At 42.3% G+C, this 23,270-nt stretch overlaps 1 long non-coding RNA gene across 1 annotated transcript in view; it reads right to left on the bottom strand.

Moving 5' to 3' along the window:
* The window catches only part of LOC111262328 (uncharacterized), a 32,024-nt gene extending 9,663 nt beyond the window's left edge, over window positions 1–22,361 (bottom strand). Inside the window, exons 1-2 of the long non-coding RNA XR_002681530.2 lie at window positions 22,196–22,361; window positions 9,281–9,420 (exon numbers count right to left, since the gene is read on the bottom strand). This is a non-coding gene — a long non-coding RNA (uncharacterized LOC111262328). The remainder of the gene's footprint in view (window positions 1–9,280; window positions 9,421–22,195) is intronic.
* Between the last annotated feature and the right edge of the window lie 909 nt (window positions 22,362–23,270).

Below are 23,270 nucleotides of genomic sequence, written 5' to 3'. Positions count from 1 at the left end.
GTTTATGCCTCTTCGTTCAGCGCAGCACCACGATGCATGCGCACCTCATACAGCTCATTGATTCAACAAAATTCGCCAAATTCAAAGTGTGTGTAAAAAATACTCCTGTAGCCCCCCCCCCCCCCCCCCCCCGCCCCCTTTTTTCTTTTCTTTCTATTATTTTCTTTTTCAAATTATCGATACATGATTATTATCCGCCACAAGCCATCGTCGTTGTTCTCTATGTTCTTCCCTTTCTTCTCGTCTGCTTGCTTTCCTTTAATAGCTGCTGTAGCTTACAGTGAAACGAACGAAGAAGGAACACAGTGATGATAGCGGCTGTGCTCCTGCTGCTGTTGCACACGAACACTACCTAGAGTAACTAATAGGAGCTCCTTTTGACGTGGCAGCAGGAGTTTGGAACGTGGGTTCCTTCGTGTCTCATGTCCCGTCCATATTACTGTATTGAAGTAGTTTGGCCGGCGATGAGTAGGTGAGTGACGGTAAAAGTCTTTAGCCTAGTCAGATGATGGCCTATCGTACAAGTGCAGAATGGATAGAAAAAAAAAAGGAATGATATGAAGAGAACTGAGCTATCATCAACCAGCAGCGTAACGGAACCGAATGGGGACATAGAATTAGATCTACTATGCCAGCAACGCTTTGTTTTGTCGTTCAATCGCAATGAATATCTCGAGTTAAGTGTCTGCGAGGGCTTATGGAGCAGCGATACTGACGTACCGCTATGCCGTTGGTTTTTGGGTGCGGCTCGTGTCGTCCGACGGCCCTCAGATCTACTCATAAATTGTACTTTATTTTTCTGCCCGTTGTTGTAGGAAGGAAGTCCGTACTACATAATTAAGTTACTATTATTAATCTCTTTTGCATGGACACGCGAGTCGAGTGGATGCAGAATTTTGTGAGAAAAGTCAATTAACAAGCTGGCCATGAAATAGCTGGCCATAAGAATGATGTTCGGATCTCAATCTATTGTATAAGACATATACGTTTCGTGATAGAACTTAGATACAGATATTAACCATAAACTTCGTTTTGTGAAAATAGGCGTATGACAGCTAAGACGACAATCACACCCGAGATCGTGCCTGGTTAAATGGCATATTTTTCGTTCTATAAATTGATCTATACTGGCGCCGCCGGTATATCGGTCGCTTCGTTGTGTGCACCAGGCCTATTCAACGTTCTCAGCCGTGTGCTTGCCAGGGTCTGACGGCATCATTTCTAGGCACGAGATGTTATTTAGCTATCAAATCGCATATGTTTAAGCTAGTGAACAATACGTATTCATAGTAAGCTCTGCGTTTCTAGAAATCTCCTCGTACATCCCATGTATGACTACGATTCGTGCTCTGTAGGACTTCTTCCTATTCAAATTGATAGTCGAAATGAGGCGGTCGTGCGACTATCGGAATATTCGCTCAGTAAACCCCACCTGAAATTGGAACGCCCGATGGCGTCTTTGGTTTCAAGGGCAGTTTTAGGGCCTTGAAATCAAAAACAGCCAAAGCGCTTGGACTTGGGGTTCGACTACACCTGCGATGCTGTACATGTCAGCAACTGTTCGAAGCGCCCGATTTCACTTTAATTATATTAGTGGCATAAAAAGGTTGTTATCAACCAGGACCATCATCACAACACCGTTCTATGCATATATTCACTTATATACAAATACATACACTTAGACCTCCGTTAGAAAAACAGCGACGGCTATCCTAAACCCAATTCCATCAGCTCGCTATTTGGGTGTTACCCCCCGGCCCAACTGATCACGCGTACGTTGCCTAATATCCGCCATCCGTGGCCCGCGCTGCGCGTACGTATTATCCTAGAAGATGTTGCATATGCTGGCGCTTTAGCAGGTCGTGCTTAGCAATCAGCTTCGAAGCTGTGCTGCTTTGTTCGGTTCTCGTTTTTGCTTACTGTCTTTTGTTTGGGGGAACATCACCTCGTGTAGCCAGACACATTCCCTAAATTTGGACTGCCCCTGTCCTCTGATCCGCGGAACCACGAAGCGAGATAGTGTTGGACGCCCACGCGGGTGTTAGTGGTAGTGAAACTCGCCCGTCATTGGTCGGTTCTATCTGTTGAAAAAGCTCGATCTGCTCCACCGGCCATCGAATCGGATAAGGTACATAGAAGACTATAGATAGATGGATATAGACTTATGTGTTTGAGCAGTGCACACACAAGTCGAAGGTCAGTTAACCACACGAAGATGCGCACACTGCTTCTCCTTGACCGAATCTGGCTCAACGAAGGAGGTAGGTTTGAGGGGAAACTGGTTCAAGTGGATCGACAGGCCCTCAACCAGCTACTTGTTCTCCAACGCAGAAACATTAGAGAGAAAAAGGCCGCATCCCCACTTGCGGTGTTGTCCGAGATAGCAGGGGTCAAAGCAAGCTTGTGTGGCCTTAAAGGAATTTGAATTTTCAACAACGATTCATCCAATGCTCGCTAGTGCCCGATCTGGGATCAGGGTCATGCTGGAGGGATAAAAAAAGAAATGGCAAAGTTGGAGCGGGTTTAATGTTGATTTTGCTCGTGTCCTACTTCTGCAGTGCATAATATCAGCATTAGAGTGGTAGTGTTGGCTGGCATGTATTATATATGCGGTAAGAGTAATAGTAAATAACAGCTTATAATAATACAAAAATCATGGATGTGAATGACGTTCCGTTGGGTTTCATGAGCTCGAGTCTTGGGTTAAAAATATTTAGTCTACTGTTCAAACGGGCGACCACAATCCAATTGCACATAATGACTACTACGGCAAAAATCAAGGTATAACATGGTTGCTAAGTGCACTATACCAATGTAGTAATAGCAGATTTGGGCTAGGCTCGTAAATTCAGGTATTCGATGCAATCCCGAAATCAGGACTCGAAAGATTAAATATTGATGATGGTTTAATGACGGCGTTCAAGCTGACATGTTAGCTGTTAAAAGAGCGTATTCTACGAATTTTTCTAATCGACAAATAACGATTTCAGTTTCTTAGTTAAAATTTATAACCATAGTAAATTCATATTGGTTCATTTTGAAACCAGTGTTTATCGAGCTCTCCGAATACCCGAGCTTGCCGCTAAACTGGATTAATTCATTAAACGAAATAGGTTAGATCTTGAGCACGTGATGACAAGACGTCTTTCCGTAGCACCAGTCGAAAATGTTGGGAGACTGCTAGAGGGAAGGACACCAGTGGTGAAGCAGATGATTCGCTCAGTTTGTTACTTCATGAGAAATTACATGTAAGCTGCACAAGTTCTTCAAACTGCGTATAGGCTAGGTGTAACAAAAACGACTTTATAATAGCATCGAAATTATTTCGGCAATAGCTAACACCGTCGGTCGTTTCCACTCAATACAAGAATTCAATATATCGAAGCGTCTTGAATATTTCAAGCAACGGTGACACGACATCAAAAGCTCACACAAAGCCGAACCATGCGCTCACATGGGGGGTGATAAAAGCATTTTTCATTAATTAGGTGACGCATCCTGAATGATTACCACGCACTGCTGTAAACACTTAAGCTCAGTTGCGATGTCTAGTATCGAAATATTGTTGCAAAGATAATTTTTTTGCTTAGACCTTCTGCAGTGCTAATAGTCTAGATCTAATTGCCTAACATCGCAAAAATGTTGACCGCATGTCCTTCACGAATAAGGGACAGTATTCCGCTTGCCCTCAATTTATTGCTTGGTGTAATCTATTACGTAACTGCTGGTGGTGTCATTGGTCCTTCACTCTGGTCTCAACGTTAAAGAATGATCTTCAAATTCCTCGTGCGATTGCTGACATTCGCCGGAGGATGCCTTCTACCTGAACGCGATGATGATGACCGTCTATTGCGCAAGTCATCTTTGTTCAACGATATTTATGTTGCTAGTAGCGACGAGTTGTCGTGGCAGCTTCTACGGCAAAATCCACTCTTTAGAGTCCTCCAGATGGCCGATGCCATCGAAAGCCATCGTATTTAGGTTTCCTTCAAGCGTTTCTGTACCTGTATATATAGGCAACGAGAGCGGTAGTCATGCATGACTAAGTCTCCAATTAGAAAAATAAAAAGGGCTCTATCGCTGCCTTCTCAACACGCAACAGGTTGCGCATACCAATAGCAGTGACAATATCATTAATGTCGTCTAGCCATTGCTAGCTTTAGGTTAGGCAGACCTCCAGCTTTGCCCGTAAGACCTGAGTACTGCCGCTGGGCAGAGCGAAATCGAAGCCAGGTAGTCAGCAAAAGCCCCCTTTGTGCCCCCGCCCCTCTTCTGCCCGCAAACCATAACGGCAGCTGGGGCAGCCGCGGAATGAGCTATCGCACAGCTGGTCGCAGTGCTTTCCTACCTATCAACGTCTGATAAGAAGTGCAATGTCAATGTTTATATACGATTTTCTTCATTGTCATTTGCTTGCTCGATATACTGGATTGAGCAGCGATAATCGTTGCCGCGCTGCTCATGTTGGGATCACGTCATCACCCAGGCAAAGGACGCCAGGCTGGCCTTTAGCTGGGAGGCCTGCTACAATGTGATTACAGCCAACAGATTATGTAACATCGTCATGAACACATCAACGCCAACGAATGGATGTATTTCAGCTAATCGGCGATAGGATGTACAGAAATTGCTCGGCTGTAACAGCAGCAATAGCTGGCAACTACCTACAAGTTACATTTACGAGAGGATCATTATAGGCAAAGGGCGGAAGAGAACAACGTGAAGACATTTTTTCGTGAGCAATTTTGCCCTTTGTCTAAAACAGGTCGATTCATGAAAATAGGATGGAATGCGAGGCAGACTTTGTTGCTGTACGCTTGCTTAAGAAGCCGGCAGTCAGTCAGTCCCTGAACCACGAACGAGGACTGTGCAAAGTCAGCGGTGATTTTATTATCGCATTTTATCCAACTAGGCATGCTTATCAAATCGGCGATTTGCGCAAAACAACCATAAGCCTCTTGTTACGTCTAGTTTTTTTTTTTTTTGTTTTATGTGCGTAACTAGGTCAACGCGAACCGTTTCGTTCGTAAGAGGACGCTGAAGAAGTGGCGCCGATAGTTCGTATGATCTGTTAAAATAAAAAATAATTTATTAACTATACTCTTCTCTGTCAGGCGATTACAAATTAAAATGGTAGTAATGATAATAATCAGCTTAACGAACAAACAAAAAAATACTCTTCGCTCGTAAACGACTTTGATTAGCTTGAGATAGTATGTATATTTCGGTACACACGAGTTACCGATCAGCGACTAAGCGGTCTGTCTTCGAGCAGCTGACTGTCATTGTTTCTTCTGCTTCAAACAAATACCCTGTATCCTATATAACGCAATCGTTGCCTGTCAACGTCCTCCCTTAATGAATCAGCACCCTTATTATAGATAAATAATAGACCATGCCTATTTGAATAAAGGCTACATTTAATTTTATATTTATGTCCTGCATATACTATACACAGTCTATTTTACATAGAAACGAACAATGAAGGATAGATGAAAGTTTGTATCGAAAATACAGACGAACACTAATGAAGTAAAACTTTCGTATAATACAATGGCACCGGAAGCTGAAGGACTGAAACAAAGAAAAAAAAAAAAAAAAACGGAACTTGCATAAATAAGCAGAAGTAGTTGCATCTCTGCTCGTAACCATTAAATACAAAATGAACAAGGTTCATTTGTCTACATTAGTTGTATTTATCTCGCAGTTGTGTTAAATCTTTGTTAAATTATTCACTATCTTTTCGCCACCTTGTAACTTATCGAGCAGCATACAGCATGAAGAAAATAAATATCAAAGATGTCTGTCTACCAAACAAGCTCTTGAATTTGAATGTACTATCGTTTTACGATATGTAAGCGTAACACTGTTGCAGGATGCACCAATTCAATCTGTACGCGTCACCGTTTTTTTTTTTTTTTTTTTTTAATTTTTCGTGACAAACACCAACTGTAATCAAGTCAACTTTGATCGAAACCTTTCTTAATCTGCCCAGCCTATGGCGTCGACGTCCGTACTGCGCGTGCTTTAGAAATTATTAAGTTTATAACTCCTATAAAAGTTAATTGTTGCAACACCTACATTGCTAAGTATTCGCCTCACTTAGTTCTCATCCAGACATCAGGTCCATTGGACTCAGTGGGGATCAACAGTGTTGGTGAGTTGAACTGCTTGAACTTTTCTCTGACGCAAAGTGGCGACCAGGATCCGGAATCGAACTCTCTGTGTCCTAACAAAACGACAAATCGAGCCCAACAATAGATTGAGACTAAACATTGTCTGAGGCTTGCTTGTCTCCAATGAGTAACTCTGCCACATTTTTCACTGCGATGCATTGAAAATTTCCCGCCAGACATCGAAACCCGACTAAGTATCTATCTACTATTTCATGTGGATGACACAAAACAAAACTGGTATCGTTTGTTGGCGTTATAGTTTTTTCCTACTTTTAAAATTGCCGTTGCCGCGTGAAGGTGGTGTATTTTTCTATCCGAAAAAAATACACCACCTCCATTCGATGAATCATGTGTGAATTTATACATGCACTGCTAAAATGACCCGATGCGACACGTTTCGCTGAAGAGCGCCATCTGTTGTTGGGATTCGTGTGCAAAGAGAAGATTTGCCAACGTTGACGAGTAGTATCATGCATCAACCCTGTCGGGCAATGGTGTTGGTCCCCGTCTGGGTCGACGCAGAGGCTCTACGACGCCCGCAGCCGGGACCACTCAAGGCCACCTACTGATCCAGACAGAAGCAAAACGCATATACACAAACCGATAGATAGATGGACGAACGGACGGACGGACAGACATGAATTTGCTTGAACCACAAGCGCGACCGACCGGCCGAGCGAGCGACGCTAAACGCCGTTCCGAAGAGCAAAACATTTCAAACGAGCTGCGGCCGTTTGGCTGGATTCTTAACACAAGAGGCTATTACTCTTTCATTATGACAAGTGGGGCCTCTGGACGAAGAAGGGCGAAGCAATTTGACGTCGATGTGGCGGGGGGACGTTTGTAGGGGCGGAAATGTGAAAATCGCATAGGGCAGGAAACATTGGACGTTAGACATCTGAGGAAGCAAAGTAAAGGGCGCCACTTATCATATACGGTGGCGAAAGTCATGGAAATAATAAGATTGTTGAACAATAGATAAGATCCGTTCGAAGCTAGGATTGTGCACTGAATGATCTTAATTCGAATTTTTGCCCGCCTTCTCAATCGCTTTGGCTAGAGCCCCTCCACATCACTGGCTTCGTGTGCTTGTGAAACGTATAAATGCACATTTATAAAATCACATGACTTTTCAATATATTTGATATTTAATAGTAATACGATTCGACAGAAGGAAGAACAGCTAAAGCACAAACACAGGCAGGTACGAATAAGACATTGATTTAATGAGATTTCGGGTAAAGTAATTTAATAGACATCTGTGATCGATACGATCTCGTCTCATTTTGTGTAGTTATCGGTAAAACTAACACATCCGTGCTGTTAGAATAAGTGGTGCGTAATATTGTTACGATGCTGCAACCTATTTTATATAAATTTATAATTTTATTTTCAAATAAAAAACTCGTCCGCGGTATATACAGGTGGCACGAGGTATTAGCTATATATCAGGTTAAGGCTTGCGATTTGCGATGCTAAGTTTTTCTCAAAACTTTCGTCTGTGCGGGCATTCAAAGTTCTTTGTTGTTCTAACGTTTGGCCCGAAAGGCACATTAACCACAACTCGGCATCATTCTACTATCCGTTCTCTAAAACGTAAACGTTAATTGTTTCAGGACATCTTTGACGATAAATCACATAGTCTGGAACTGCTATAAATCTGTTTCTGACCAAACAGCTTCCAATGAGGTCAGATAGGTGGTTGTGCAGAAATTCGCTAATGTAAGATCTCCATAAAGCTTTTATAGCAGTAATTAGAAGGCTGATATAGATACGATTTTTTTTTTCGTCAGACCTGTTTGCCAAACTAGTGCAAGCAGTCGGGAGTAACAAGCTGATGTACGGCGACTAGAGCTGCGAAGTACGATATTTGCTGACGGCATATGGCGGACGAAAAAAAGTACGAAGCTGCTATCTGTGGTCGTCGCTGTGAGGGATGACGGTAACGACAAAGATGGTAGGTATGTATAGGCCAGCTAAATGAAAGGGGTTGAATTGATATGTCGCAAAATACGATGGCGGCATGAGCATGAGGAAACAGTTCTTCATTCCAGTACGACTATGAATGCCGTTCTCTCTGTCTGATTGTATACCTTATGTGAAGTACGTAACAGCTCATTTGGTTGCCAGCTGAGACGAGAAAAGTCTAGCCAGTATTCTAGCATAGCGTGCCTGCTCTCGGCTATCAGTGTGAAAACATGTATGGCCGTCCGTCGTAACTCTTCACGGAACGCTTCGGTGCACTGGATTGACTATGCTCGCACATGGAACCATTACCCCACAAGACCTCTAGAGAAGACTAATCAGATATTCTGGTTATATGTAACGGCATCGTAAAATAAATTCATAGGAAATAACCGTTGTTAAACTGACAAAATAGTGCGTAGAATTTTTGAAGCAGTATAAGATGAGAAGAAGCTCTATACTGGTGGATGGACAGTACGGACTATGGGGTAGTACATTGGCGTTTGTTGCATTTTCGGGCTTGCACGCAAGAACGCTAAATCATCAGCCGACTTCCGCTAGATAATATCTTTAGCTAAACAGTGTCTGAAGGTGCAATTCTATCGGCTTCCATTTAAACTGCGTTGTAATGTTCAAATTAGTTTTTTTTTAAAATTTTAGTTTTTATCTTCTGTATACTTTTTCAATGCGTAAGATGTTTTCTTCTTAGTTAATTTCTCTGTATGTTCTGTTCGATTATCTCCAATCATTCGCTGTAAGCGTTATCGAGTTAGCTTTTCCATCGAAAACCGTTCTAATTAACACATTTGGCTATCTAGCTCGTATGAGATCAATGTATCGAAAGCGGCCGAGCGCTACCCGTATTTCGATGACAGATCATCAATTGTATGCATATGCGATACTGCTCATAATGTCAGTATACCCAATCCCCAGTTTTACTTCAACTATCTGGTAGTTTCCTACAAGTCGTCAAGTGTTTTCTATTCTATATTTTGGAATGGGATCCTTATACATATCATTTCATTTTCTGAGTATTGGCGACGTATTAGATTGAAACACTGTCTATAATGTTCATTTGTAGAACTAAGGAGTTGCTCTATGTGGTGTAACAGTTCACGAGCGGAAAGCAGTATATATACCTTTGGCTGACAAAACTCTGAAGAAGCAATGAGCGACCCTCCCTTTCGTCTGATGTCTTACGTTTTCCCGTGCATTTCTTCGTATTCCTTGATAGCATTACAGACGCAGACGCTGTTGGTGTTTTAGCGGCGTCGGCTACCTGCAGAAAACATGGCGTCGGCGTCGTTAATGCTTGGAACAGCCGCAGCTGACAGCTGACAATATTATGACGTCGTCATAGCGACTAAATAGAAAGCTATCATACTGCTAGTAAAACCCAGATAGCCAGAGCTACTGGACCACTGAATCAGTTCTGCCAGATAGAGTTGGTTATTTTACCAGCCGCTTGCCGAGCTTTCTCGTGACGCTGCATGCTCCCTGTACACGAGACTGCTAGTTGAAGGCCAACTGACGTCACAGACGGGCACAAAAGGCATACTAAAAGCGTGAATGAAATAGCCATTAATAGATTGTGTGAGGCTCTCGGGTGAAAGGCCGCGTTCAGGGTCAAAACAGGTTTCAACCAATGACCGAAGAAAGAAAACCGTTTTGTGTAAAGGAACATCAACAAAGAAAAACTGCACAATGCGGAGACGCTATATAGGAAAGCGTTCTACATGGAACATATATACTTTTATCTATTATTATTTTTTTTTTACAGAAAACAAAAAATTAGACGCAGTGATTTAACAATGTATCAGACGCTATCTACTGACGCGTGTACTTTATTCGATATGGCCTATCCGAGAGCTGTAAAATCTCGCACGCTACATCAACACTAGCCGGAGATCGGCGGCAGTACCTATATAAAACCATAGCGCTAGAAAATGAAAGATTACAGAGAATTCACCTTGAAAGACAAAACGGAAAAGTAGGTCGACTCAAACATTTAGTCTTTACTGGCGCTTCCCGTGGACTTATCTTTAACTTGAAATAACGCCATTTCCTTACGTTTGATTTTCCAAAGCCGTAAGGTAAATTCAAGAAAATTCTATGTAATAATTACGTTTAGATTTAGCTATTTGATCAGTATTTTAATTTGTTTTTAATTCAACAGTAGATAGGTCAAACGCTCTTACGCAGTAATGCCGATGCACTTCAAAATTCTTGTTAAATAAATAAAACAAAAAAATAAAAAATTATGTTAAACCATAGGGAAGATTTTTAAATACAATTACAATTTTACAGAGCTCCCCTGAACGAAAGTTAAACAGTTTAATCATTTTAAAGTATACACCAACAGATTATCGTAGCCTGTTGCACCCCGTTAGAAAACCGTTAAAATGCACTTTTTCTCCGAGAACTCTAACATGCCTATAAGAAACTCAATAAACGAGCGGCGAAAAAAAAAAGCCATTGAATTTTTATAGTAAGATCTAAAATTTTCGTGTGAACTTTACGAGATTTTTCAAAATTAGGGGCTGGCCTTTCCAGAAATGATGATGCAGTATAGTCTGTATAGGGTACGTAGCTGTCGTTCCGAATTTTTTTTTATTTAGCTTGCTTATCAAGCGTAGCATAGAAATCGGCGTACCTGTCAACTGCAATGTGTCACAGGTGTGTAATCATGAGTTGAAAGGATTATACGATTCTGTTTTCTGTACTCCAGAAATATGCGCGCATATGGACTAATGAGTTATTGTAGCGGGTCCTATAGTCGAAAATTAGCAAACAACGTCAGCCCGAGGGCTAGAATGTGTTCTAAGCCGCCAACTGAATAGCAGCTACTCTTTCTGTGAACTTCTGTCACATACAAAATCAAGTGACGCTTCTCTTCAATTTGCCATCACCGCATCCTTTCGAAACGTCGTTGCTCCGTCAGCAGCATGTAACCGTCGACCTGAACCATTTCGTCTAAATACAGAGGATTAAATCAGGTTCTTTAAAGCATTTCAATTGCGATGAACGTGCGCAGGTCTACTATACAATCCACTAATAAGATGGGCGTGTGGTGGTCAACGGACATACAACACGCGGGCTAGTGAGTACGCATGGCTTCTTTGTGCGGACACAGCGCAGTCAGTTACCCAGTTTTAAGACTTATACATGAGTGAATACAGGCTCGCATGCGTCTTTGTAGTCTACTAATCCCCTGCTATGCGACCGACTTGATGGTAGCAAAGAATAAACGAACGCGGTTCACCTCTGCATGCCCGCGCGCGTTGGTCACAGAAGACATCGAAGGCCAGCAGATACGACGACGGTCAGCGTGACCGCCTATTCTCATATTCAAACTCTTTGTTTCGAAACGTTGGGTAGCCTAGCAGGCGCCCCCCTCGCGCCCTGTTTTCCTCTGCCCCGAAGCAGACTTAACTTCGGTTCAGGCGCCGCTTTCAGACTTTGGCCTGTTCAGCGGACAAAGGAAGTGGTTTGGTTATGGAGATTTGCTATGCCTGCTAGCCAGCAAAGCTGTTCCTGAATGCTTCTGAATTTACTCCTGATATGGCCGCCCCGTCTTTGCGCCCTTCCTCGATCTTTACGCAGGCCTGCAAACAGTCTCCATGAGCTTCGTTGCCCTATTTAGCCAGCTTCTCTAGCTAGTGGAGGGCTAGCTTCGTCTGTGTCTCGTCGATAGATGTGTGAGGCAGCGGTTCGGATCAGTTAGCTAGACGTTCTTTCCTCTTATTGACTATTCCCTAGCCTAGACGTCCAGGCTCTTTTGGTATTCGAAAGAAGTTAGTACAGCACCTACCACTGTGTGATATCTTTCTGTGTTTTTCCCTCTCGCTGAGCCTTATCAGCATCTCAAGATAGATTTTCGTAGGACGGAGTGGCCTGAACAAGCAAGCCCTGGTAGTACTTAGTCCCGAGATAGGCCCTGTGAGCCACGAACCTACAGAAACCCACTCTGCTTGAACCCAGCTAGTTACGAATTTACAGAAGCTAAGTGAATCTTCGTTTTGAAGAAATAGGCAGCCATATCAACATTGGCGGCATTAGCAGCAGTAGCGATGCGAGCAGCTAGCTAGTGCAGCGATCAACGGAAACGCACAACCGGCGCACTACTAACATTCCTGCATTCTCTGGCTCTCTCCCTTAAATCTTCCTCTAGTTTGCGCCCTCGTCGCAACGTCCAGACATACAAGTGCCCACTGAATTGGAGGGCAGTAGGAGTTTAAGGCGGGTTGTCTCTCTGTCGAGTTTAATCGAAGAGAGAGTCTCGATGAGGCCAGTGAGCAGCTGGCTCTCCTGCATCACGCCTACTATGAATACAAGGAATCGTACACGAGCATGCATATACACACACACTCTCATACGCACACAGACGCCTATAGTCGCCTTAGATCGACTGGTCCAAATAGATAGCCCCAACTCCACACCACCATGATGGGGAGAACGGAAGGTTCCGACGATCAAGGCGATCCCCACGTTTCTGACCCTGTCACCCCTATTTACCATGCTCGACGTACTACGCAGTCTTACAGCGGGCCCCATCCGTTACCCAGCTATGCGCCCCCTCGTAAACTATCAACCCGGCCGTTTGCGATCCTTCGCTCTGTCGCCCTATATCCAGTAGAGTTCGTCAGGAATGAGCGCTGCGGCAGCAGCGGGTGAGACCGTGGATTCGTCTTCGGCAGTCTGCATGCACTTTATAAAGAGACTCGGTGGCCTCGAAGGCCCCCATCCCAATAACCCATCTTTCCTCAAAGCCTGCTTGGTTTTCTGTATGTCCATGATAGAATTACAAGCAACGGCTCCCTTTCATCGAAGTTTCGGTGCTTCTGGTATATGGGTGGGGCCCAGTGGGAAGTCGACAGCGTCGAAGACGACGCTTGTGTCTCAAGCTGGTGACGGTGGTCGCGTAAACAGATCAAACTTTTTTCATTACCACTGCGGGGAATACTTACTACTACTTTCCTTGGCCGTACTACAACCAGTTGGTTTACGCGCGGTTGGCGCGAAGCTCCTCCCATCGTAGAGGGTTGCCGCTGCCCCCTGGAGTCCTATAAGATGGATCCTGTCGAGACTTTAGCCACGAGCTATATGAACCCGCCCTTTCCGGGGTCCTTGAAACTACCGCGCCTTAGAAGAAACCCTTTCGTATTAATAGTTGTTGTAGTAGTAAGTAGCCTAGCGACTAGCTATCTCTGTCAGCCCACGGGCATGGCTTCCTATACCGAAGCGATGCCGTGCCTAGCACGACCAGGTCGATTACTTGTAAGAAGAAAGGATTACTACTCCACAGGCTCTCCACAGTGAAAGAAGTTTGCCAAAAGCTTGCTCGGAACAGAGTTAGCTTTAAAGACGCTCCTTAGGTGTTAAAGGTCTTACTGGAATCTCGATCCAACAACAACAACTTACGGCTGATCAAGCAGATTGGTCCTAGTTAATCTAAGTTGGTTATTCTGTACGTGTATGCTCGTTGGTAAGATGTGTGAATCTACGTCTGCGAAGCGACGCTTGCTTTCTCGCTCTCCTGTTTTCGCTTCTGCCCCAGATTACACCCGGACAGAGTATGAGTACAGGCATATATATACATATATGCGTGTACTCATATACTCAGCCGACGTGTCACTCCTCGACAGTGAAGCTTATTCACAATTGGCCAGAAGTTGGTTAACTTATTTCTTTTCCTCGTCTAGATGAGTTGTCGCGTTCGAGTAAACTTAACACTGAACTAAATAAGTACGAGCGCGAATAGACTGTTTGTAATAGCAGTAGCTCTGTGCTGACAGCTGGGAGCCGACGAATCTCAGCATCTCTCTGACCGGATTGAGTTTTTCATCTTGTTTCAGTAGCTGAGGTAAACTTGCCTAAGTAGTTAGAAATGTCAGTCGATAGTACCCATAGCGTGTTCTGCGGGTGCAACTTTCCGCTGGAGTCCTAAGTTTAATTTCTCATTAAACGCTAACGAATCATGAAGAACAATCAAATTCTCAAAAAAAAAAAAAGGAGATCAGCAATGTTTCACAGATAAGTTGAAAGATTCCATCTCGTAGTGGCCGGTAGAATATGTTTATCTGTTGGCAAATGTTATCCTTTTGATCCGCAGTTGATGATAACGACGTTCTTCACGTGTGTTCATACACATAAAATACAGAAACATCCTACACACTCAGTACGCATTAACGATTACACGATCAAACGGGATGTGAGACTCACATCGAATTCAACCTCTAATCACTGCCATGAAAGAAGATCCATTTGATCTATAATAGCAGAAAGAGTCATGGCTGAATAATCAATTAATGACGGTTACTGGGAAAGTAGACGTTGGTCTAGCCAAAACTTTGGCTAGAATTTATCACTACCAGCGTTTTCCCATTGAATTTACGTCGCCTTCGTAGCTATGATCGACATTAGTACTGCACCAGAGCGATGCAGTGAAAACGATCGAAACGCTAATGAGATTACGAGGCTTCAAATATTCTTCATGTTAACTTTATTTCAGGTGAAGTTGCGGTTGAAAATTGTACCAAATAAAGATGCTCGCGACAAACATAAGTCAGTGTAATTTTTTTCATGTTTAGTTATATATAATGAAATCCTTAAGTTTCAAATGGCTATTGTAATAATAGATATTTAGCTTTCTTGGGTAAGGTTAACTTTTTTTTCCTTAAACAGTATTAAGATTTGCATCATCGAAGCATCCTTTATGCTCCTTTATCATTTATTAAGCGGCTTACGGATTCCCTTGCGGTAAAAGTCTCGACTCTTTGGCTCGAACTTAATAACATGAAACTACTCTCGGCCAAAGGATTTTGCGTTGATTTAAATAAGGGTCATTCTGAAGGGGCCAAATTGTGCCGTATCCCATCATGCACAACAGAGTTTTCCCTCTTAATGACTTTGTTGTGGGTTATCCAGCTAGATATCTGCGATCGACCCCGTAACGTTTGACGCTTGCGATTAGAACCGAACATGTAGTTCGCGTAATTGGTAACGATTACACAAAGTCTTTTTTCAACCGATTTAATAAAGGACCCTGTCTGTTTGTTATGCTTTTGCCTTTGCCTTTGATTTCTCTCCATAGCTTGCAGAAGTTTCGAAGCTATTTATTGGGTCGTTGGCGATTGATCAGCAAAGCTTTTCTACTTTCTAACACTTGAAGTATTATATTAAACTATTATAAATCAAAGAATGAATACTCTACAGTTTGCGTTTCGAGATTAAATAGCGTGCTTTGAATGGAGTTCCGCAGGATGTGCATGTCGCTGCACACAGATATGGACACCGATAATGAATGATCTCGCTGTAAAAAACACCCCGTCAAAAATTAGCTGCGGGCCTTTTTTCAAAATTCAAGGAAACTGCAATCAGAATTTGGTCTTAGAGTCTATTGGAATGTATATATAGTATGCTGTATATGACGGTTCACATTCTTGTGGTTCCGTACGGATTGTTTCCCTTCTAAATGACCCAAATGCTCTTGGGCTAAAGTTTGGAAAACTGGCCTCGTATATGAAGATTAGTCAATAAAGTTAATTAGGATCGGACAGCATTTGCAACGACATACTGTTGAGTTGTCAAAGGCTTGAAACATATATATACGTAACTACAAATTGAAAACCTGTCTACATCTGCTGTTTTAGTGAACTTTTAGAGCGCTGATGTTGCATATTTGTTTAACATAATGTTGTTGGATAATGGAACAAAATCAAGCTGGTGTATTGTACCCTTTATTCACGTACCTTTTGTAACACCTATAGCGTTAAAAATCCATCCAAAGAAAACCTTTTAATATATCAGGGATTTCTTAGGCACCGAAACCCATCATACTTTACACGAATGAATCCTTTTTGTCGGCACAAGACAAAATTATAGATACCCTTCATATACCTACGACGTTTCGAACACAAATAATATTTTATATTCTTTATTATCTGGCCGTTATCGCTTTCTTCTGAGTGCTTAGGGTAAGTTCGTTCGGTATTATCTTAACAGGAGATATCGCGCTGAAGTAATACAAGTGTAACTTAGGTCACCTTAACAACAATGAAAATGTTTGGTAATCGTTTTTGCCAGTTTCTTTTATATCAACGTCAAATGTGACGTACGTCTTTCTGATTGCGCATGGAAGCACGTGAGAAATATACATAAAAAAGTTGTAGCGTAAAAACACATTCATCATCAAAGTGTCCCATCGAATGATTTGGAATTTGTCCGAAATAAGGCTCCAAGAACCTTTCCGTCCCACAAGACTGAATATACGCAGTCCGAAATTTCATTTTAAGTAGCGATCGCCAGGACCTGGTCCATGCACAGATTGAAAAATGAGAATATTTTTGTCAACAACTCACTCACATCTGTGTCTCTAGCATGAGCAATCTTATTATCAATATTATTATTACAAGATCTTATTACGGGTCGACAATGTACAGTAGATATTAATAGCACAACGTCCCATTAATTATACTATTAGCAAACTAGCGACAGCATCCGTGCTCACATGGCAAAAAAGTCCAGTGCGTTTGTACCGTTCATACATCCAGCCTGAGTCGTACTTTGGTTCGTAAACTATTTTCTATTCCACACGAGACACACACAGCCCAAGGCTCACGTATTTTTAAAACAAAATGGCCAGACATGTCAGGAAGGGCCAGTCATCGGACGCAAAGTCAACAAGGTTAAAGTCAATGTTCACTAGAAATGACAGCGGTTAAGAAGGAATCGAACGATGGAAAGAACGCTATCTATTGCTACCATTTTTAAATGTGGATGCAAATCTCCCCGCTTTTCTCAAAATGTAAAAACGTTACATTATGATTATTATAACGCATATAGACACACTGGAACTCGTCGAGCAGCATCGTTTGCACTCCCGTCGTGTTGTTTGGCGACTATTCAGGTTCAAGGTCTTCGATTGGACTATGAACGTTTCAGCTAGGTTGTTTTTGGTAGGACTGAAACGTTAAAGGCATGAAATGTCCATGGCGCGGTGGCAATATTTTCGTGTATCTAACGGATAGCAAATACAATAAGGTTCCAGCTGGTCAGACGCGGTGTGCTGAGCTGATATTAGAAGCACAAATTATTTAAAGAAAACTTTATTGAGTCTTAGTCGGGGCCTAAACTAGGCATCTGATGATTGTGAGATTGGTGTCCACGAATTAACTTGCGAATGTTGATGAACGGTTGAAGTTGGCATTTGAAGCTGCTGTAGGTACACATTGTATTATGTTAAGGGCCAGCCTCCTAAAATCATACCTGACGGCAATATCAGTGGTAAAATTCAAAACATTTGTTCGGTCCAAAACCAGGCGTCGTCCTCAGCTGAATACCAAACGTTTAGAACAACGCCTGATAGCAGTCCTAAGCAAAATCCCCATAGCGTTTTGTCTACTATTTGCCTTACAGGCGATTGTAGGCCAAGAACGTACGAATCGAAAGTCACAGGGTATAGCGCAATTGACACCATTGCATTAGGTCAGTTATCATGTTAAACGTACGCTATATGACTATTTATGTATGCGTTTACCCAATAATCTGCCAACAGGCCTGAGATGTAGGATTACACGGCAAGCGTAACGTGATGAATTATTTAGCTTATTGTTAGGACGTGACAAAAAATGCAATTAATATCACTACTTGAAGAGATAATCTTTATTACACCGTTTTTATGAAGAAATATAAAGAATCTCGGGTGTTCCCTGCAAGTCCAGTGTGGCTAATTTTACGCTAGGAATTTAGCTGAGTTAGCTGAAAGAACAGATATTACTGTTTTGACCTTTTGAATATGCCAAAAACATTTTGTGTCTTCGTAAGTTGGCTTCTATTGATTTTAGACAGTCCCAGTTCGTATCGTGTGGCATTGTTGAAATTCTGTGTTTATTTCCACCATTTTAAACGGCACAATAGAGCTGCGTTACTTCAATTGGCCCTCGTTTTATGAAGAAAATAGAATCATCTGCAGTCCATTATCAGCGTTATAAAACGCGGCCCGTTAGGCGAAAACTCAGGCTTCCAATTTGTCTCAAATTATCGAGGATGACCAACTCTCTGCAGGGAAACAACTATTAGAATCACATGCATTGTTACACAATGCGTTATCATCTAACCCCATGAGCATTTCCAACCCCATGCGTTTGCCTTTTATTCTCTATAGGAGCCGGTTAAGGTTGCTTTCGATTACAGTCAAATATGACTTGATAGTATTTGTCGTCCCCGTCTAGGCAGTCGAATTAGGAGCGCTTACAGAAGCACCAGACAGCCACAATATGTGCCACGATGACACGTAGCTGTACACAGCACGCCCATAGGACTTAGCTGGTTCGACCGCAAAACACAATGTATCGTTTGCGTTTAAGGCGGAGCCTGTTGACTTTTTCGTCCTGAGTGGTAAGCGTTAGCCGAACAGGCTGACTTTCTAAACAAATGGTGCCTAGCTATATGGCCAAGATTGGAATAGGATAAGGGCGGGTAAAGGCTGATGCTTAATGACTTCTCTATATAGCAGCAGCTAGCGTGGTGTTGTTTCAGACGGGATGAGTTAGGAGGCGTTCGTTCTTAGACAACGTGACGAAGTCAGCTGATATTTATTCCGATGCTGGCTCCGATGGCGTTTTTTTTTCCTACTGCTGATCCGAATCGCTCGCCCGGATGCTCAGGAGATGCAAATGCGATTTCAGATTCTTGTTAGCGACCATAGTGTCAGCTTACGTTGTTAGGAGGTAGCTACACGTGCGAATCGACGTTAAGCCAGTTCCCCCGGTCCAACCGAAGGCTACGAACTGAGCCAAAACACAAACAAGACCTAACCGTACTACCATTGCAGTCTAGGGCATGTCGCCATGTTACTGCTGATTCCTAGAGCTTTGACTTTCCTATTAGAGATGCTGGTTGCTAGTTTGTAGCACACGTTAAAGTCCCTATTGTCATTGCGTGCTCACTGAATAGAGACGAGGCATACAACAGCGGTTAATGAGTAGCGCATCTTGTTAATACGTTTCTGCCAACGCACTGTTTTTGGGCCTCGTTCAAGTAAAAAGATAAATTTTGAGGAAAAATCCGTTCTAAACTAAATGTCCTTAGTTGATACACGACGTTCTGAAGAAGCCTTCTAGCGAGGAATAATTTTTTTTATAAGCGAGGTTCGAGAAATACGTTACTGAGGTACATGGTAGCCTTGGTGAATATAAGTAAATAACGCAATGCTTTTTAAGTTTTTTTAGTAAATACGTTTTACAAACATCGCGTGCATGAACCATCCTATAAAGCTTCATCTACTGCTGTAGACTTTGCAGTTAATAAACTGCATGTCTATGTTTTTATAGTTAGCTGTGTAAAAATTAGAATATATACGTTTGTTTGACCCATTAAAATCGCAACAAGACCCCGACAAGTTTATCTGTTCGGGACAGGAATCAATCAGGACGTATGCGATTTATCCATTATCTACGTTAATCAAGGCACCTCTCTAGCTCTACCACAATTAGGCGACTAATTCATAACCTGCAGCAGTCACAATATTATAACATTAATTTTTTCGCCAACCACTCCACCGAAAACAATGTTACACGCTATGTGGCGTTTTTACAATCTGATCTTTTCCTTGTCTATTCTATTTCCCTTTTAATTCCCCATTATAGGTTTGTCGTCCATCTTCAATCGCCACGTGCCTACCAATCGTCGTAGTGGGTAGTACCCGCTATGATCTTGACAAAGGTCTGCTGCCATTGAAGCGCATGTATCTGCCCATCCATTGAATCGCCGGCTGTCTGGATGGGGTGGAAGCTCGTGACAGTAAAAGTCTTCATGTAGCAGCATGGAAGTGGCGGTGGCGGCGACGACGACGACGAGGCCTCTCAGAATATCGTACGCCAGGGCCAGAAAAGCTATGGCCGCTCCACCCACGTTAAAGCCAGATCGCAAACCACAGCATCGCACAACAGGTCATGGCCACGGTTAGACGAACCCCTTTTAGAAACATTTCGCTGCTAAGGTTCTCACTTTCAGTTTGCTCGCGTCAATTGGGAAAGAGAGAATTCGCAGCGTAGATTTTGCACGAGGGGTAGTGACATGGCAACAGATTCAAGCTGTATGTATACAACGAGGCAACGTTCAACATTCTCCCTCGTGCTCTTTACGCTTTCTTTCTGGGTTGTTGGATGGTTTATGGGCTCTTTCGCTGAAGACATAAGCGACTCTGGACCGAGATGGTGGTACGAGGTTCATCCTATCGTACGCCATTTCGATCCTTTCCCAAACAGTGGGATGGCATCGTTTTGCCATGCCCATGTGCTACCGTCTTGACGGAAATAAAAATTCTACTCTGAGATCTGGTGGCGAGCCACATGGCTAGAAAAGCGTTCATCGAACAAACTCGGATCCCAGGCCCATCAAAGCACAATAGACACGCACTAACCGGTGTATATAAAAACGGCTTTTCTGAAGAAATACAGTGGCAGACACAATGAAATAATGCCCGGCTTGGAAAGAAGCCCGGGGCGACAGGATTGCATAATCGCAACTGAGCTAACGAGCTAAACCTTGAATAAGACCGATATGGAAGCCAAGAGGAAGAACCTGCAAACTGAACAGATGTCCTCCAACCTCGCAAACTAAAATCTAGTTTACAATGCAGCTGATATTGCGATTTACTTACACGTGTATATATATACTTGTTTAAACCTGGAAAGCTTTTTTTACTATTTAAAGGTCAAAAGTCTATCTTATTGTAATACGCAGGTTTCGTTTGCATGTGAAGAAAACAGTTGAAGCTGTCCCTTTTAGTGACCATCCCAGTATATTACATCTAATAATTGTTCGAATGAAACTTGAAATAATATTCTCAAACATTCAGAAAGGTAAAACAGGTCAATGGAAGCGTTTCCCACCTAGATCTACCTTAGGATTCGATCCTGGGCATATTCAAAAAAGTTCAATGAAAGCCGAAGCCGAAATAACGTACCCGAAGGGCCTTGAAACGTTATGTGTTGAACCTAAATGTTAAAAGAAGAATCTAGATTTTAATCTCTACACAGAAAGCTCCTAGAGAAACACGACGTTACCTTTATATAAAGTTTTTTTTTTTTTACTACCGTAGCGCCATTGCAGATTGTCTTATTTGTACTGAACGACTGGCGGGCCTAATAAACAAGCATTCGGCCTGTTCATCTTTCCCGCAAGCAGTGAGCTTACTATAGTCGTTACCGAGAATAACTGTTTCTGTTTAGTCCGCCCTTCAACTATACCGTATTCGTTTCGTTTTTCTTGTCAGCTACATCTTTCCTGAGTACAGAGCGGTGTACCGAGCTGCGCCCTGATAAATGTTAGACAGTAAAGCTGTACGGTGCGAATGGGCCATGCACACGAGTTCAATTACTGAAGTACACATAGTGTGTTTAATTTTGATACTCACACGCTTGTATTCTGTTGTAACTCATCGAAGTACTGGTAATAACACCGGTAAAGTACAATCATTTTAATCTAAACTATCTATTTTATTTGTATTTTACAATATTTGTCTTAAATCTTTTTTATTTGGCACAGTAGTTATAAAAGATGAAAATGTTTTTTATTGTAGCTCACTTTAGAAATGCAGGAAATATTAATTTTAGAATACATAAAGTTGATTTAAATAATGTAGGCATGTAAAAGAGACTTTCGAGTTCTTTTTCTTTAACACATGTTTTTAACTAAACTCCATGTGAGCAAGCAAGCCCAGTGCCAGCAGGCCATGATATACCGTTTAAACATGGCGACTAGAAGAGACAAAACAAGTTAAGTATCAGTAAGGTAAGTAACAAGGTAAGTACCGATTTTCGCTAGAAATGTACGATACGATTCTGAAGGCCTGCTTCTTGCCGAAGTCTTGGCCGACAGAAAAAGAACTAGAACACGCAACTGTAGGATTTCATGTTTAAAATTTCTCTTAGTGTGACCGGTCCTATAGGCTAGCACGTTGTGGCCTATTCAAGAGAAAAGACTATACGGATAAGTGAACATGTGTCTTCATCGATTTGTATTAAGTTTAGGCTAAATGGTAGACTTACCCTTAGCAACACGTTTCTTACTGAAACAATTCAATCAAACGAACACAATGTTTTAAGGATTCTATCAAGAGTTATTGATATATATATAAAATATTGTTCTAAATCGTAAGTTTTATGAGTTTGTCTTTGTTCTAGAAACGTGAGAGAATACTTGCTGTTCCCTCGCGTTCGCTACTGCGTGCATAAAAATAGGAAAAGAAGTAGCTTATTAAGGCGTATAACGATTTCTTTTTACACTTTTCCATTAGTGTGGTGGAAGATACTATTGAGGCTTCAAGGTTTTTGTAAGAGTAAAAGTTTGTAGGGACTTGCGTCAGCTCCCGCGTCAAGCAGTGCTGTCTGCGGCGCGAAGAGCGAGGATACTTGATAAATGGTCTAGGCTGTAGTTCTATTCGTGGTTCGTAGTATGGCAGAGAGGAAAACGCAAACAAGCCACGTCCTCTATGGGCGTTACTGCGTGAGTGAACACATTGTCGTGACGTTGTTTGACGTTAAAATGAAGCGACCAGCCAAGCAGATTGAAATCCTGCTAAAATTATATAACGCCACCAAAAATATTGGACTGTGGCACGAGTTTCGACATAGTTGGTTAATGAATTGTGGCCCAATGATTTCTGGCGGTGGGATTATAGTCTCGTTGCAGTGAATGCAGCATCTAGGCGCGCTATACTGGGGCACTTTTTTGAATCGTCCCAAAAGGCTCTGGAGCCACTTTTCGTACTCGTAACACCGATCAATAGAACTAGCGAAAAATAATTTCGCCAAAAAACACCGGGCTTCTGGCGGCTAGTGAAATTGCGCCTGTCCGTCCCTGTCGAGCAGATATGTGAGTAAATATAGCACGTAACCATAACGTACGTTTTATTGACTTGAAAAAAATAACCTTCACATAAAAATATGCTCGCGGCCGGGATTCGATTCATTCACCTTTTACATTACACCTTTTACTCGTTATTTATACAAGTAAAAGCGTGTACCTGTATTTGGTAAATATATGAGAAAAAAAAACTAATAAGGAGCCGACGATGCATGGCCGTTCGATTAAAAAGCAAGCTACGTATGATTCTACCCATCT

This window comes from Varroa jacobsoni, unplaced genomic scaffold (genome assembly GCF_002532875.2).
Source record: "Varroa jacobsoni isolate VJ856 unplaced genomic scaffold, vjacob_1.0 scaffold_649, whole genome shotgun sequence".
Lineage (NCBI taxonomy): Eukaryota > Metazoa > Arthropoda > Arachnida > Mesostigmata > Varroidae > Varroa > Varroa jacobsoni.
The sequence above is the reverse complement of the archived record's forward strand: the minus strand, read 5'-3'. Positions and strand labels throughout refer to the sequence as shown.